Source organism: Hyaena hyaena, unplaced genomic scaffold (assembly GCF_003009895.1).
Source record: "Hyaena hyaena isolate Hyena2069 unplaced genomic scaffold, ASM300989v1 scaffold_105, whole genome shotgun sequence".
NCBI lineage: Eukaryota > Metazoa > Chordata > Mammalia > Carnivora > Hyaenidae > Hyaena > Hyaena hyaena.
In genome coordinates this window covers 2,787,819-2,800,358 of record NW_024080737.1, presented here as the reverse complement: position 1 = coordinate 2,800,358, position 12,540 = coordinate 2,787,819, and the positions used below count along the sequence as shown (strand labels likewise).

The 12,540-nt window shown below is 36.1% G+C and overlaps 1 protein-coding gene across 1 annotated transcript in view; it reads right to left on the bottom strand.

The window, feature by feature from the left end:
* LOC120234250 (serine/Arginine-related protein 53) overlaps nucleotides 1-12,540 on the bottom strand; it is a 243,946-nt gene that overhangs the window by 200,934 nt on the left and 30,472 nt on the right. The gene's annotated exons all lie outside the window — the stretch shown is intronic.

Genomic DNA, 12,540 nt, shown 5'->3' with positions numbered 1-12,540 from the left:
GACCTGGGTTCTCCCCAGGAAATAAAGCACCCCGACATTATGTTCTCCTCATATTTCTCTGTTGTTCCACTGTAAATGAGGCATGAGAAAGAGCAAAAAATTCAGCTAGTGCCATAATGAAATCACCTCAACCAAAAGTAAGTATTAAATAAATGTCTTTAACTTGATACTGTGGTAAAAAAAAATATTCTGTGAAGAACTCTATACCAGTGAAGAGGAGCAATGGAAAATCAAAATGGACAGATCATCTCCTCAGCTGGTTTAGAGTCATGACCCCACCCTACACAACAATGAAATGTGGCTAAAAACCAGAAAAGTAGGGGTGCCTGACTGGCTCAGTCAGTAGAGCATGCAACTCTTGATCTCAGATCATGAGTTCAAGCCCTATGTTTGGCACAGAGCTTAATTTAAAAACAAAAACAAACACACAAACAAAAAACCCAGAAAAGTATTTAGAACCTGGTTAGGAGATAATGGTTCTACTCAGTAAGCTCAGGACTCCCCAGGCAGGATTCCCCACAATGTTGCGCCACCCTAGGTAGAAATGTAGGCTCTGGTTTCAGCTGGGCAGCAAAGTGCTCCAATGTTGAGTCAAAAATAGAAAAACTAGAATAGCACTGCATTTAAAAAGTTGAGAAGAAAGGTCTATGAAAAAGTCACCTACTTTATCACTAGATAATCCAGTTCTTCTGACAACTAAAAATTTGTATTTTCTTGGGGCACGTGGGTGGCTTAGTTGGTTAAGCGTCTGACTTTGACTCAGGTCATGATCTCACAGTTCATGAGTTCAGGCCCTGTTCTGTACTGACAGCTCAGAGCCTGGAGCCTGCTTCAGATTCTGTGTCTCCTTCTCTCTCTGTCCCTTCCCAAGTTGCACTTTGTCCCCCTCTCTCTCAAAAAAAATAAATAAAGCTAATTTAAAATAACCTGAAAATTAGAAAGGCATCACCTTAAAGTATCAAAGAGGATAGCACTCATTTATTTAATTGACCCAATACTACAGGAACTACATAAAATCTTTTACTCAATGTGAATCACTGAATCTTTTATTCAGAGCTAGAATTTCATGACTAATACTTAACAGTTCACCTTTTGCCAGTTTGGATTATATGTTATAAACCTAAAAAATCCTAATTTAAAAGCAATTAGAGGGATACCTGGGTGGCTCAGATGGTTAAGCCTCTGACTAAATTTTGGCTCAGGTTGTGATCTCACAGATCATGAGATCAAACCCTGCGTCAGGCTCTGCACTGACAACACTCTTTCTCCCTCTTTCTCTGCCCTTCCCCTGCTCTCATGCGCGCAAAATAATAGACTGAAAAAAATAATAAAGACAACTTGAGGGCCGCCTGGTTTGCTCAGTCAGTACGGCATGCAACTCTTGATCTCAGGGAAGGTTTTTCTGGGTTTTTTTTGTAAATCAGAATTTTATTTAAAAGCAAAAGAACACCTCATATATCAGAGAAAGATGAACTGTTTTAGCAGAAATCATGCAAAAAGTAGGAAATATGAAATTACTGAAACCACTGGGATGCCTTCCATCATTAATTTAAAATCAAATATGCAGGAGGTATCTTACATTAATGTGGTTAGGTCATGTACAGAATTTGAGAGGCTGATCTGGCATCCGAAATTCTTTTTTTTTTTTTATGTTTTATTTATTTCTAGGAGAGAGAGAGAGAGAGAGACAGCGTGAGCAGGGGAGGGTCAGAGAGAGAGGGAGTCACAGACTGAAACAGGCTCCAGACTCTGAGCTGGCAGTCAGCACAGAGCCCGACGCGGGGCTCCAACCCACAAACCGTGAGATCATGACCTAAGCAAAAGTCGGACGCTTAACCGACTAAGCCACCCAGGCGCCCCCGAAATTCTTTAATACATCAAAAGTATCTCTTTATTAGCTTCTCACAATTTAATTACAAATAGATGATAGTTTTAATACCAAATGTATGAAGAAAGGAACCATAAACTTCCTATTACTTTATTTTTGTAAAAAAGTTTTTTTGTTTAAGTTTGTAAATTTTAATTTTGGTAAAAAAGTTTTTTTAAGTTTTTTTGTAAAAAAGTTTGTTGGTTTTTAAGTTTTTATTTAAATAACAAAAGTACTCTGTTTTTAAAATAATCTCATGAACTCAACATGATTAATTAAAAATCCATCTATTTTTGGGTGTCTGGTGGCTCAGTCAGTTAAGGGGTCTGACTCTTGATTTTGGTTCAGGTCATGATCTCAGGGTTGTGAGAATGAGCCATGCTAAGCGTGGAACCAGCTTAACATTCTCGCTCTCTCTCTGCTTCTCCCCTGTTCATCGTCTCTCAAAATAAATAAATAAAATTTTTTTAAAAATCCATCTGTTTTGAATAACAATGTAAAACTGCTACTGGTTCTAGTTGAAGACATATTAATAAAAATAAATAGTGACCTGAATAAAATCATACTGCATCCATGGCTAGACCCATAGTCTAAACTTCATCTTTTATTTTGGGTAAATTTTATAAGTATGTACTACCTAAGGTAAATAAAGAAACAACACAGATTTCTTTAACTGTGTCCTTACAGAAATAGAGCGGAGATTTTTAAACAAATTGATAACCCTTTGTATTTATTTTGTGCAATGTTCATTTTACACTCAATTTATTATCCCTAAGTAGACAGCTCCCTCTGAGACTATTTGTCCAAGAATAATGCTGTCCCAACTTTTGCTCCTCCAGAATTCTGTCATTTCCTTTTTGACTTTTTTAAAGTTTGCTCATTCAATTCAAGAGAGACAGAGATAGCGGGCAGCGGAGCAGCAGAGAGAAGAAGAGAGAGAATCCCAAGCAGGCTCCACACTGGGAGCTCAATGCAGTGCTCAAACTCATGAAATGTGAGATCGTGACTTGTGCCAAAACCGAGAGTTGGAAGCTTAACTGACTGAGCCACCCAGGTGCCCCTCTCACTTCCTATCTTGATACTCCATAATCTATACCCAGAAAAGCCAGAAAACCAGAAAACCACCAGAAGCCAGAAAACCACCATACACTTAGGGAACTATTTCTGCTGCTACTACTTGGTTACTTTGGGATTAACTTCTCTAATCTCAGCTTCTTCATCTAAAAGAAGTACTCTAAAATAACATTCTACCCCTTAAAATTCTGCATCCACACTTCTTTAGGTCCTCACAGCCACTTCTCATGTAAGAGCATTTCCAATGCAGGGTGCCTGGGTAGCTCAGTCAGTTAAAGTATCTGACTCCTGATTTCAGCTCAGGTCATGATCTCACAGTTCATGAGTTCAAGCCCCTCATCAGGCTCTGCACTGACAGTGCAGAGCCAGCTTAGGATCCTCTCTATCCCTCTCTCTCTGTGTGCTCCTCCCTCACTCTCTCTCTAAATAAAATAAACTTTAAAAAAAAAAAGAGCATTTCCAATAAACACACAAAGAAGAAAAACTCTTTAGGAAACTAAAGCAAACTAGAGCTCTGTAGGGAAGCAAGTAGAAGCTGACCGACCAGCAGTATATAATGTCAATGTGAGTAAATATTCAGTTCCTTGAAGTGTGTTTACTTATTCTTCTGGAACATGGTAACACAGCCTAACAGCAGGCATGTCCATTAGTTTTAAAAAAGTCAAAAGTGAAAAATGATTTTTAAAAAAATAGTTTTTAAGTGACTTATATGTCATGAAATTTATTCTCACATAATTTAGAAACATTCAAACTAGAATGAGTTCAATATTCATTGTATAGATGAGGACACTAGGAGTTAGAAAGACTGATCCAGAATGTTTTCTGTGATATTTCTAATCTGTCTTTAATATTACCTCCTATCATTTCAAATTTGTTTCTCCATGATAAAAATAAGACTCCAGTGAAGAGTGATACTTATCGATCTTAAAGTTCAATCCACAAGTTGAAAATTAGTAAGACTGAGTGCATTGCATATTCACGCTTCTATAACACTAACTAGGATCAGCTTTACCCTGCTTGCTAAAATCCTGGATTACAAACTCTGAGTACAGCATATGATGGAAGAACATATCCACATGTGGGTGGACAGAGAAGGCCATCCAAGGAAATGCCTTTCAGTAAAGACCTAAAAGATGAACAGGGAATGATGAGAGAGAGAAAAGAACATTTCAAGCAGAAGCAACCATATTTTTAAGGGTCCCAAGAGAGAAACAAGAATTGCAGGGAAACTATATGTATGACTGCGATTATTAAGAGGTGACTGACTCTGACCCTCTCCCTCTTGCAGTCACACTCTCTTGCTCACAAAATAAACACACATTTTAAAAGAAATTGGGGGTGTCTGGGTGACTCAGTTGGTTAAGTGTGTGACTCTGATTTGGGCTCAGGTCATGATGTCACAGTCATGAGATCGAGCCCCGCATCAGGTTCTGCACTGACAGTGAGGAGTCTCCTTGGGATTCTCCTTCTGTCTCTCTCTGCCCCTCCCTGCTCATTCCCTTTCTCTTTCTCTCTCTCTCTCTCAAAATAAATGAAAAGGAAGAAAGGAAGAAAGGAAGGAAGGAAGGAAGGAAGGAAGGAGGGAGGGAGGGAGGGAGGGAGGGAGGGAGGGAGGGAAAGAAAGAAAGAAAGAAAGAAAGAAAGAAAGAAAGAAAGAAAGAAAGAAAGAAAAGAAAAAAGAGAAAAGGAAAGAAAGGTGACTAAAAAGGCCAGTCAAACAAGATCACAGAGGACTTTAGGCCTCATCAACATTTTAGACTGTATTCTAAACCACTGATATAAAAGAAGTACCAGCAAAATGCATTTTGGCTGCTATATAAAAAAAGAATTGGAGGAAAAACTCCAGAAAACTATAAAAATGTATTCTATAATCTGAAAATGACTAATTACTTTTCCTCTTCATATATTCAGAATCATATTCTGGGCTTCATAAAAACAACTTGTGGTAGTAAACAGCACAGTTAAGAACTTACATTCCTCAAAAAATTAAAAACATAATTACTATAGGATCCAGATATTCCACTTCTGGGTATTTACCCAAGAAGAACAAAAACACTTAATTCAGAAAGATACATGCACCCCTATGTTCACTGCAGCATTACTTACAATACCCAAGAAATGGGAGCAGTCTAAATGTCCATCGATAAATGAATGGATAAAGAAAATGTGGCATATGCTAGAATACTACTCAGCTATAAAAAATGAAATCGTGCCATCTACAACAATATGGATGGACCTCAAGAGCATCATGCTAAGTGAAATAAGTCTGACAGAGAAAGACAAATACCACACATGGAATCTAAAAAATGAGGCAAATGAACAGACAAATCAAAACAAAATTCATAGAGAAGGAGAACAGATTGGTAGTTACCAGAGTGGTAGAGGGTTGGGATGGCAGTGAAATAGGTGAGGGGGGCCAACTGTATGGTGAGGAATGGTAACTTATTGCGGCAATCACTTTTCAGTGTATACAAATATCAAATCATTATGTTGCACACCTAAAACTAATATATTATATACCAGTTTTACCTGAGTAAGAAAAAAAAGTTCCAAACTATATTATGTAGCTGACACAATGATGTTACTTTATCAAATGTTGAGGTGATAATCTCCAAAATAACAACTTTAATTAAATTAGTTTTGAGGAATCCAGGAATACTACATACATTTATCAGAATTTTTATAAAGAGCTAAAAAAATTATCAATAAATTCCTCACTACTGGTTTCAGTACCTGAATATTTATTAGCAATGCCTCATTTCAAATGTTTTCTATTACATACTTAACAAAAATTGTGCCATAAGGTATAAGTTCTTAAGAAGAGACACTGTACGGGGCGCCCGGGTGGCTTAGTCGGTTGAGCGTCCGACTTTCGCTCAGGTCATGATCTCGCGGTTCGTGGGTTCGAGCCCCGCGTCGGGCTCTGTGCTGACTGCCAGCTCAGAGCCTGGAGCCTGTTTCAGAGTCTGTCACTCCCTCTCTCTCTGACCCTCCCCTGCTCATGCTGTCTCTCTCTCTCCTAAAAATAAATAAATAAAACATTTAAAAAAAAAAAAAAAGAAGAGACACTGTACATAAGAATCATATATCATTATAATTGTTTGTAACTCCACATTTCTTTATGTCTCATATATTGTACAATTAAAAGTTAATTGAATACCTTTCCAAAGAACCTTTCTTATTCTACCAGTGTTAGATACAGAACAGTTCCAGTGAGGAAGCAAAGGAAAGTTCTTCACACTTTCAAGGACAATAATAAAACTAATCAAAAGATTCCCACCAAGAACTCCTGACCTCCACTAATATTTTACAGATAATTCAATAAAAGAAAGCTCAGTATATATAGCCTTGACCTTTGTGAAATAACTCATCTGTCAGTGATCTTTAATTTGCCATTCAAAATGACTAAACATGCTGAAAACTGTGCAGTGCAGATTTCTCATTTACAGTGAACAATGTAATTTTAGAAGTCAGAACCAAATGGATAGAAAATACTATTCTATATACAAGTTCAGTCTCTGAATAGATAATTCTATGAAATCAAGATGTGAAGGTAAATGCTCTTTAAGTTTATCTAAAAGAAAAATATTTTTAATTTTACTGGAAGTTAGGATGTCCATAAACAAATGGTTTAAGAATTAGTCTGGAAAAACAAGGCTAAAACTATCTTAAGCAATATCAATCATTAAAGAGTCTTCAGATATAGGTGAAAATATTCTCACATAAATTTTTACATAATTTCACCCCTACCATTCCAACAAAGTATTATGCTCTAATAAAGACTATCCTAATCTTCACCTGGCAATATTTCCAGGCTGATATTATTATTCTCATTTCCTTGAATAATATCCATACTCCAGGGCCATTTTCCTTCTCATATTCAATATCATGCATGCTTGTATCAAGGTTCCTTTCTTCATATCCTGTCACAGTATCAATCACTGCCTCCTGTCCACTCAATCCACTTTTGATTTATCAGCCGCCGTCTTTCTGGACTCCATAACTCGACCCAAACCATTTTAACAAGACATTGACAAATAGCACCCAGTATCACATCAACCTGTTCCACTTAGTAAACTAAGAAACAGTAACTGTGACATCTCTGCATAAGTATTCCATTCTATTCCCCAGACTGATGTATATTAATGAGAAGATGGTATTTGAAATGCTTCTTCCACATCAGCATCTAATATGATCAAATTAGGAAATGGGATGATTTATTAAATTTTGTAGAGCTGAAATATTTCTTTATATCGCTATATGTGTGGTTTCAGAAAGTGAGCTGTTGCTTTCAATTTTTCTACTGAGGATGTGCCTGCATTTCACAGACGAATTATTGTCTTTAAAAAGATTGCAAGAAGGCAAAATGTTATTAAGCAAATGCTCAGTAAAACAAACTAAATCAGTTTTAAAATTCCTAATTTAATGTAAATCTTGGTTGTTTCACTGAAATTCAGTTTGTGATCTTATTAAGTCATATTTGCATTGTACTGTCTTGCTGTAGGACAGTTTTAAATTTATAGCATTACCAAGCAGCTTCACTTCTTGACTTTTAAGATGTATCCTCAATAAAATAATTGCTGTATAAGCACACATTTTGTTCTTATTTTCAGATATAAGACAAAATAAAGATCAGTGGGTTAATAAAAGACTAAAATGAAAATAGAAAATCACTTCTATAATTTTCATAATTAGATGTTAAAATGTTTTCACTAAAATTCTCTCCAACTGAAAGTTCAACAACTGTTTCATGGGCAGCTTAAACTTTAAACAATGAGTTAATTTTTTAATATTATGTTTGTATACGAAAAGGATATTTCATGTGTTCACCAAAAACAATCAAAATGAAAATAAGAATAAATGTAAAAGTCATGTATTTTCATTACATAGATTCTCATTTTAACTCATTTTCTATTTTCTAGATATCCATATGTTCTAGAAGTCAAACTCTACTCATTTTAAAACTACAGAATTTCCAAGTACAAAATTCACATTTAAGTCTAAACATAAGCCAACCTCAGCATAATATGATTTTATATATCCAACAGTTTCCTAATGGATTCACCAGTGATTTCTTTTGATTCATGGACAAATTAAAAGATTACAAATAAATGACTTCTGAAGGCATTCTGATATCATTCACTCATTAGAAAATACGTGTAAAATTCAACAGAGCAATGTAATGCACATAGTGTACAATAAAAAAAAAAAAACACTACAGAAACAAGATCACACAGTAAAAAATTAATTAGGATTCCCAGATATTTACTATTTAGATTTTATCATGTGAACAAAGATCATTTGTTTAACCACTTTTGTATGAAGTAGCATTCTTACGATTTTAAGGAGGCTAATCTAATTTCTTTAATTTAAAAAATTCAAATTATTCAGTTTCAAAAAATAACAGTGATACTACATTGTTAAAATAAAGAATAATTTTCCTCCTTAATACTCAGAAAAGAACACCAGAAAAAGTTAAAATATAGGAAATGCTGTCCTTTGTTGACACAACCTGAAGAAAATGAGAATTAAACATATTTTAAAAATCTATTAAATAAAATATGATAAAAGCAAACTCACAAATATATTGTAGATCATCATAAAAGTAATTTTTTTTCTAAAAAAACACTGACATTTTTACTGGGCTTTATAAAGTACTTTCAACACATTACTTTATTAGATAAATGCATTTTCAGAAATTATGTCACACTGTTTCCAATTAATAAATATTTCTTAATTGTTCTATTTATAATTCCACATTCTTAATGAAACTTTCTAATAGTCTCTAATATACAGTAATCTCCCTCTTCTCTAATACTCTTCACACTTGTAGTCTACAGGATACAAGAGATTTAAACTATCTTATTCTAGATTTGTTTCCTCTGTGTGTGTGTGTGTGTGTGTGTGTGTGCTCGCACGCATACAAGTGTGGGTGTGCATGCGTGTACACGCACACACACGTGGTGTGCTTGTCATCATTCCACATGGTGTAAATGCTTCTTGTAGGCAGAAACTTATACTACATAGAGGGGAAAAGAAATTACAGAGAAAGGACAATTAAAACATTTTACGTTATGCAACAGAAAAAAATATTTTAGAATTCACTAAGTTCTCCAAATTTATGTTAACTCTCCAAGTCTAGAGATAGAAAAGTGTCAATATCTGTGTACATAGTAATATTTGCATCATGAAAGAGAAAAACAGAAAATGAAACAAAACTATTCATTAAAGAAACAGCTGATTTCAAATGCCATTCCTTGTGTTTATAAAATACGGAAGTTTACATACAATAACTGCAATATACATGAAAAAAAACACTAGCAATTTTATACACATTTATAATTACTCAATAAAAGTCTAACATCAGTGAATGAAATGTGAAAATTTAGAAGTTCATATTGAAAATATACACTATGTCTATACACATATAGTGTGGATGCAAAATTTTTAAAAAATCAACTCATATCGCACAAGAAAGTCTTCAATTTGACTTCTTGAATCAAAATCAAAATTTATCTCTTTTTTTAATGTTTTTTTTTCTGAGAGAGCAAAAGAGCATGAGCAGGGAAAAAACAGAGAGGGAGACAGAGAATCCAAAACACACCCCAGGCTCTAAGCTGTCAGCACAGAGCCGAATGAGGGGCTTGAACCCATGAACTATGAGATCATAACCTAAGCCACAATATATTTTAGGTGCCCACAAAATATATTTCTCTTAAGAAAAAAGATTCATGCTATAGAGCCCAGAGAGTCAATAATACTAGGAAATATTTGTCTGGGGAGGCATAAGTTATACCTAAATCTAACTTAATCGGTTATCAGACATAAAGCAATATATATCATTATTTTAGCTCCATAGGGTAAAAAAGCCTACTGGGGAGTCTTCAATACACAGAAGTCACTAGCAAAGTTAGAAAAGAAATCAAGAGGGGTGCTTGGGTGGTCAGATGGTTAAGTGTCAGATTTCAGCTCAGATCATGATCTTACAGTTTGAGTTCCAGCCCTGTGTCAGGCTTTGTGCTGACAGTTCAGAGCCTGGAGCCTGCTTCAGATTCTGTCCCCTCTCTCTCTGCCCCATCTCTCTCTCAAAGATAAATAAAAAGTTTTAGGGGCGCCTGGGTGGCTTAGTCGGTTAAGCGTCCGACTTTCGCTTGGGTCATGATTTCGCGGTTGGTGGGTTCGGGCCCCACGTCGGGCTCTGTGCTGCCTGCCAGCTCAGAGCCTGGAGCCTGTTTCAGAGTCTGTGACTCCCTCTCTCTCTGACCCTCCCCTGCTCACACTGTCTCTCTCTCTCTCTCTCCTAGAAATAAATAAAACATTTAAAAAAATAAATAAATAAATAAAAATAAAAAGTTTTAAAAAAAATTTTTAAAGAAATCAAGAAATGACTAAAAAGATGAAAATTTATTATAAGCTAAGCCATAATCAAGTATTTGACAAAAATCAACACCCACTATTGCAAAAAAAAAAAAAAAATCGCAGCTGACAAGAAATACAGAAGATTATTCTTTAGGTTTATAAAGGGTAGTAGCAAAACCTAACAGATAACTTCAAATTTGAAGGTGACTACTTTCTTCCTAAGAGAGAAAATGGCAAGGATGCATAATCTTTTCTGCAATAGTAAACTAGGAATCCTAGAAAGAGCAAAGAGACAAGGAAATTGAATAAATGGCATACAGTTTAAAGAAGACAAAACTGTCTCAGGGCAACTGGGTGGCTCAGTCAGTTAAAAGTCTGACTTGAGCTCAGGTCATGATCTTGTGGTTTGTGAATTCAAGTTCATGTCAGGCTCTGTGCTAACAGCTCAGAGCCTGGAGCCTGCTTCAGATTCTGCATCTCTCTTTCTCTCTGGCCCTCCCCCGCTCACGCTCTATCTCTCTCAAAAATAAACATTAAAAAATCTTTTTTTTAAGAAGACAAAACTGTCTCAATTTTCATATAATATGACTGCACAGAAAATACTAAGGCATATTAAAAATATCTACCTGATCTAATTGGAATAGCAAGGTTACAAGACTTGAAAAACCCAAAAATGCATAATATACACTATACAAAACATATTATATATAATATATAATAATCAATTATACATCTACATGTTGACGGCAAAATATTAGAAAATGAAATTTAAAACTAATTCCTAGGTTCAATACTGTCAGAAGACTAAAAGTAATTTAACAAAAGTGTACAAGACTGCTATATTAAAAACTATAAAACATTGTTGGGATAAGTGAAAACCCAAAAAACGGGAGTGATATACCATGTCTGTAGACTGCAAGACTCGATTTGTTTATTCTCCTATTCTACTGGTTCAGTTAACTCCCTATAAAAATCTCAGAAGGACCTTTGGAAGAAATTGTCAAGCTGATGCTAAAATTTCATATGTTTTGACAAGGCACCGAGATTACCCTGTAGGAAAATGAAATTTTCTTAAAAATGGTATTAGACCACCATATGGAAAAAGAGGAACCTCCACCCAAATTTCACACCATACACAAAAAATAATTTGAGAATGACATGAACAAGATAGTAGAATAGGAAATCCCAACCCCTGCTCACCCTGCAGACACAACATAAAAACAACATACAAGCCAAAATAATTTTATGAGAACTCTAGAAACAAATAAAATTACAGTACCCCAGGTGAGTGCAAAGCCAAGAACAGCTACACTGAAATGGTGAGAGCCATCACTGCATCCACAACACCCCCTCCTCAAAGCCAGCACAACTCAGCCTGGCTTCTCACTTCTACCTTGAAGGGTCTGGAGATAGAAAAAAGTGAAGCATGTATCCAACATTCCAGCTTTCCATAGGCCTACCTAAAGGAATGGTTTTGTCGTTCCTGATTCAGAACACTAACAGAATCAGCACAGTTCTTTTTTTATTATTATTATTTCGAGAGAGACAGAGACAGCACAAGTGGGGGAGGGGCAGCAAGAGAAGGAGAGAGAGAATCCCAAACAGGCTCTGTGCTGTCAGTGCTTGTGGGGCTCAAACCCATTAAGCGGTGAGATCATGACCTGAGCTAAAGCCAAGAGTGAGATACTTAACTGACTGAGCCACCCAGGCACCCCAGAACTAACACAGTTTGGATGGGAGACTGGGGCTGCTGAAAGCAAAAGAAAGAGGCAGCGGCTTGCTGGGGGAAACCAGAGAACCTATGGTGCAGCAAACAATGGCCAATATGGCTCAGCACAACCAGAAAAGGGTTTTCCAACATTTGAATTTCTACCTCAGGAAGGAGACCAGTGAAGCACGTGTCCAGTGTTCCAGATTTTCAGAGACTTCTTGAAGAGAAAGATATACATCTTGTCCGATTCAGAATGCTAATGGGGAACCAGCACACACTGTGGATGCCTGGGGGCCACTAACAAAAAGGAGAACAGGGCTGCTTATTGCTGCAGCACCAGAGAACCTGAATTGCCACAGACACACACCAGAGGGAGCAAGAGATTATAAATTCCTGGAAAAGAAATCGGAAAAATTCAAAATGGGAAAATTAAACGCACAATGCTAGAAAAGTTGCAACCTCTAGAAAATGTTTCAGAAGCCCCCAGAATCTCTAGTCAGACTGACTGGTGAAGGCATTCCCCTGTACA